The sequence below is a fragment of the Labrus bergylta genome, chromosome 5, assembly GCF_963930695.1.
Source record: "Labrus bergylta chromosome 5, fLabBer1.1, whole genome shotgun sequence".
Classification (NCBI taxonomy): Eukaryota; Metazoa; Chordata; class Actinopteri; order Labriformes; family Labridae; genus Labrus; species Labrus bergylta.
Genome location: NC_089199.1, coordinates 5,596,420 through 5,602,982, shown reverse-complemented (window position 1 = coordinate 5,602,982; position 6,563 = coordinate 5,596,420).

The window sequence follows — 6,563 nt, the reverse complement described above, 5'->3', positions numbered from 1 at the left end:
TCTCCGTAGCTACCTTTGTTTGACTATTTTCACCTGCTTTTGTCCTGCGTATCCGGTCAACATTGTGGCCCTGGTCTTCTCTATCATGGTGAGCATGTAGCTTAGCTAAAGCTAGTAGCACGTCCTGAATATAAATCATTTTGTGGTATGTTTATGTACTGTATATAAGGGATATAAGTATCAGAGAGATTTAAGGATAGCTCTCTATTCAGGGTTTTGACTTTGTTTTAGTTGCACACTGTTCTGATATGTTGTGCTGTAAGGACGTGTTGGACACTTAGATATAAATGAGTCACACACACCTGTTCTGCTGATCAAACAAACCAGCACGATGTTCCGTTTTGGGAGATGACACCAGATTAACCATGTAGAAAACTGATATTAACATTACTCAAACCTGACTACAAGTACTGTATTTCATTAACATACTGGTTACCTGTCTGCAGCCCAGGCAAGTGTTGTTAAGGTAGCTTACAATGAGAAGAAATTTAAATGTAGCTTAATAACTTGTCACCTCACCTTTAAGATCGAATTAAAAATGCCCTGCACTGTGCTCCTGCATGTTGGTCTACACAATGCCAGGACCTGATTGTCCAGAGTTCACATGGAAAAGCAATTTAAGGTATTGACTCTTGATAGTTGTTGCAGAAAAATCCTAATATATGACTTAAATGCATGCATGAGAGACTTGACTCTCTTTATCTAGTGCAAATAGTCTGCATAAACACTAGCTAACAGTAGCTAACATTAGCATAGAAATGGAGGCCGCTAATGTTGACAGGCAAACTTCACCCACCACAGCACAGGGTCCAACACAAGGCAATCATGTATTCATGTCACATAAAAGTCACCAGGGTCATAAATACTAATCGCTATATGAAAGACTTATATGGTAAATTTAAAGATGACTAACTAAACTATTAATCATGATAATTTTTGTAAATTTCACTCTGTTATCTTGACTCCTGATTTATCCAAGCTCAGCAGGTTTGGTAGTGTCACAGTTCTTTTTTAGTAGAACAACACTCAAACATAACGACTGGATTTTTACAGTGATTTCTCATTCACAGTCAAGGAACAGCTATTATCAGCGTGACTATGATGGCTCGAGACGGCTGGGAAAGAACGCCCTTTATGTTGCTGTTGCCTCCATCATCATTGGCCTTCTTATCATCGCTACCTCCTGCATCGTTCATTTTACTACTGTAAGACTCACACCAGTATGGTTCATCAGCATGGGTTTACTGCATGTAGGTTGACATTTCTGACAATTAACCCTATCAATAGGTCATTAATAAAGATTGAAGTATTTATCTATTAACAGACACACATCTAACCTACTTCAAGGTGCCATTTCTGAATAAAACAATGTTGTGTATTGAATATCTGTATTAGGAAACATGAACCATAAACAACCCCATTCAAGTGATCCTACATTTCTTTAATACAAAGAGAATAAAGGTTTTTTTCATCACTTGTGCTGCAGCATAATTCAATAAAAAAACCTGTAAAATATATGAAATATTAACATATGTACCCTAACCTACTTCTCTCTCTTACTACAATTGTATATGACCAACACTGATCATCAAGTCATCTCACCTCTGTGCTGCAGCTGGTTCAGAATGACTTTGACATTGATGTTGCTCTAGCTAACATATGCTAATTGGTGTACAAAAAAATGTTCTTCAGTGATATTTTATGTGTGTTTTGTGGTTGTGTTTGTGTTACAGATGGATTTTTAATGCTTTGGAAGTTAAAAGAGGGGAAAAGTGAAAAAGGATATTGGAACAGAGACGATCCATGTTGTGAGGATGGGCTGAGGTGGTTGGTTAACCATCTGCTGATGAAAGGGCTCATCTTGACTTCAAAGTGTTTCTCACTTCCTCTCACATCTTCGCTTCATATTGGAAAAAAAGGACTATAACATCGGTTTAATGTATACATTATAGCGTCTTGTGTAAATGATGCTTTGAACCAAAATGGCAGCTTTTGGCAAAGTGTGAGAACAGTCATGGTTTACTGCGAGTCTTTGTTTGGCTGTGAAGCCCATGTAAAGTCTGTATTTTCACTGTTTGCTGAAACTGTTTATAGAACGATCAGTGTCCATAACAAATCCATATTTGTTTACAAGAGGGCTTGAGAAATGACATTCAAAAGAGTTATTAGCTAATGCCATTGATATTTTGTGCCCCAACATTTATAATAATTACGTTGTGTCTGTAATTAATTACATTAAAGTAAGTTTGTCATGTACAATCCAATTGTTTTCTGTTAAGTGTTGATCTAAAGTGAGCGTTTTAAAGAGAGAGACCCTTCCTCCACCCTTTAAAGAAGAAACAACAAATCATCCTCTTCGAGATTTTAAGTTGAATTCATCATCAATCAAATTAACCCTGATTGTACAATCCAATAACGTCAAGGGCGACGTCGGGAGAGAACACACAAATATGTTGCCTAAAACTGAAACAGCTACAAGAGAAAAAATGAAGAGACGTCTTCACATTTGTTTTTCTATGGGGAAGTTTTTAATTCCTTCTTTATATCCGTCGACTTGTTATCAAAGCTACATTATAGAGGTCAACACAAAGAAAAAGATCCTGTTCCTAATATTATTGAGATTTGCATCAACTTCTGCTTTTCAGGCCCTCATTCACCAACTCCTTGTTTATCATTCTCTAATTGGGATTTATTGTATAATAATCAACAGAGATCTTGGCCTATATAAAAAAAGATCTCTTTCCCAGTAGTTCACTTAGAAACTTCTGGTATACTGTCTAACTTTAATCTGTCTTGCTTGGACGTGTTCTTGAAGTCTGATATGTCATAACATGCTCGTCTAAAAATAGAAGATGTCTCTTTCAAGTTGCAGGTTGCCCAGCATGTCACATGAGCCGGCAGAACTGACTGCTGCGAGGTAACACAAACTAATCAAAGTATCATAGAAGGTAAAGATAGATATACAGTAATGATTTAGATTTGTCGAAAAGCAGGAGGATCCTTGTTGTCCATTTTAATTTAATCGCAGATCTCATATTAGGTTTTCTTTTATAACAAAAAACAATTTCAGCCTGTTGTCATACATTCCTTTTTTAGAAACAATCCTTTTTGTGCACTCTTATAATATTACCTTTACAGATTAATGCTTTGCCCCAACACTAAATAAAAATGTATTGCTTGACCTAGTGTATGTTCTGTACAAACCTTTTCTCTCTCACCAATCTTCTGTGCCGGTGTACTTGAAAGCTGTGTCTTTTATGTAACCTCAACGGCTACATTTCAGTAATTCTTCACTGGCACTCACACAAATCAGTTTTGGCAGTAATCTTGCACGATTATGTCCCATTAGTTGAGAGAGAAATGCAGTGTGTTTGTAGTGTCACCGCTTTGATGTCACACCAAAGCAGAGTTTGAGAGAACAAGATGAAGAATTAAATGAGTGCAGGGATTATGGTGACTTGAAAGCAACCTCAGATAATGCAGGGATCAGAGCAAATCTGTAACAGGAAAATGATTACCCTATTATGTAATGAGGCTCCTTTGTACACACAAACATATTCAATTAATAGTTTTCAATCAATTTCTCATTTTTCATGAAAAGTAGATGCTAATGTTGTGAGACAGCTGCTGTTTTTCTTCCTTTAACATCAATGAATTATTTTCTTTACAAAGTCACAGCGTTGAATCACCTGTAGCTGTGCTTGCTGCACTACAGCCAACACATTCTGAGAGCACTCCATGACTCACATGAAGTACTTATAAATGGCCCTCTCTGTTTCCATTAGCACCAGATACAGCCTCCATGTGTACGTATCCTGTGACGCATTCCTCCCTGGGAGCAGCGGTTTGTTCCAGTTTGAATAAATGAAAGAGTGTAACTGTGGGAAAGAAGGAGCGCAGGCGGGGAAATATAAACATGTATGAAGGAACTCGAATCCCGGAAAGACCAAACCTAAGTCCCCAAAAGAATCCGAGTTATAAGGCAGAAAAGACTGAATAAATGTTCAATAAATAACAAATGTGGCAGCAAGTACAGATTAATTATTTCCTGGCAGAATGCATCTAATTGAATGTTTGTTTCTTATTTGACTGACAAGAATCCTTAATAATCATTTTAACACATGTACGCAAATTCATTCATTATTATTGGAAAGTGGGACGGGGCCATGGTTAGATCAAAAACCTGTGAAAAGTTGGTAATTTCTCTCTCTTCAAGAATAAACAGCAGAAAAAGGAGCACACTCAAACAGTGACAAATCTTCAGGTGCACGACCGCAGAAAGACTGACAAGAAAACAGAAAGCTTGGCAACACTCAGTGTTCTTTAAAGGGGTCATATTGTGCTTTTTCTAGTTTTATATGCTCTTCAGTGTGTTTTCCAAGTGTCCTGTGCATTTTAGGCACATCTATGTGCAAAAATTCAAAGTCCGCGGAAATGCGGCTTCTCCTACCTCCTCCTGTTAGCTGCAGCATTAGCTGCATGTAACGCTCGGTTCTAGCCCCCTTCGAAAAAAAATTGCCAGTGTGATGTCTTGTCAGTGTGATATCACTGATCTAAGCCCATTGGTTCGTTGCGGCAAGCCCTGCAGCTCATGTTGCACGCTCATTCATTTCTGTAGCACGCCCACGATATGCCGTAGCCTGCGGTAGCACAGTAGTGCTAAGATGCTAATGTTTTTGCTCCCCTCGGAGCCAAAGTGGCTGCATTCCCAATATCGTAAAAGGGGCGTGGCATTTCCGAGAACCGTGCTGAGCGACTGACCAATTACGGCAGAGCTGACAGGCCGACCAATCAGATCAGACTTGGCACATGACTCTGAACGTGGGCACTTCAGAGCCTTAGAGAGAGAGTCAGAAGCGAGCCGGTGCATGGAGCGGCAGTACATGAAAACAGACACGTTTTTCCAACTTTAGCTATTGTGAACATACTTTAGTAGGTACATAGATTAAATATATGAACCCCAAAAAGGGCATAATATGACCTCTTTAACTGAAGTTCAGAAAGCACATATCGGTAGTCTGATGCAGCAGGAGGGTCAAGGGTCAGAGTTTGCTTACTTGTGCGCACATTTTACCGTCAGGTTTATTCCTATAGATCACAGACTTTGCGTGTTAAATGGCGTACGCCAGTTTCAGGCCCGGTTTTATGCGTACGCAACGGTTATAAATATATCTGTCTGTCTGTCTTTCTTTCTTTCTATAGAGTGCTGGTCCTGCACCTGAAACGCTCCAGGTACACATCATTTTACACACTTGAGAAGGTCTGTGACCCAATCCACCTCAACAGAGATCTGGTGGTTTCAACAAACCAGGTAAGTAAAAAAGTAAATGGCAAGACTGTAACAAGACTGACTAGTGCTGATATAAGTCAATGTGCAGACTGTGTGAACTAACTTTAACAAACCTTTTCAGGATGGTTGCTGCTACAGCCTGGTTAACATGATTAACCACATTGGCAACAAAGCAGTAAGAGGTGAGATAATTCATAATTTTTTCCTTTAATCAATTAAAATATAAGCAAATATCTTTGACAGCAGCCACAATGTTCTACTTCTACCTCTTACAACAATTTTCAGTGTTGTCAATTAATCTACATACCTTCATCCGAATCGTTAGACAGCCCAAGTAACAATGCTGTCTCATCTGCTAGGACACTACATCTGCGACGGGGTGGACCCAGATCTGAAGGTGGAGGATCCGACAGACTGCTGGTTCACCTATGACGATGAAAGGGTTACTAAAACCAGCGGTGCCTCTGTTTGCAACCAGCGGCAAAGGAGCGCCTACATCCTGTTTTACAAAAGACAGGTAAGAGCTCTATACCATCACGTTTTTCAGATATATTTTTTGTATTGTACTTTATTAATCCCCAATGGTTTACACTCTGTTACTTAGAGACATGCTACATGCTACTCACACACACATAGGCACGAAACACTCGCCTGCACAAACAGGACCTATGGACATGCATTGATGGAGAGATGTCAGAGTGGGGCTGCTTCACAGGGACCACACCAGAGCTGTTGGAGGCTCGATGCCTTACTCAAGGTCACATCGGCAGTACTTTGGTATGGTTGCTGGACATGAACTGGGGACTCTCCAGTTCCCAACCAAGTCCCTGCAGACTTTACTATGCAACCCCCGAATCTATTCTTAAGATAACACTGAGAACAGTTAAAAAAAGGCTGGCTAAGAAATACCTTATACCAAATTTACTGAATGATTTATTCTCAGGACTAAGTGAGCTGCGGCTCCTTTGCGGCTTTGGCCAGAAGAAAAGAAGGGACTTGAAATATCAAAACATCAAAGTCCAAAGGAGCATTCAAAGGACATTAAGGTAAGTGTCGTCTTCCCCTGCAGGATCCAGGACGAGCAAAATTTGCCGACAACACCCAGCAGATGATTGGACAGGACCACCCCCAGCAGAGGATCAGCTGGAAACCCACCCACCAGCGAAGAATCAGATTAACCATCCCCAGAGGTTCGTTCAGGATCATCCCCAGAGGTGGATGGAGGAGAAGAATGCCCAGCAAAGGATCGGTCTGGATCATCCCCAGCGCAGGA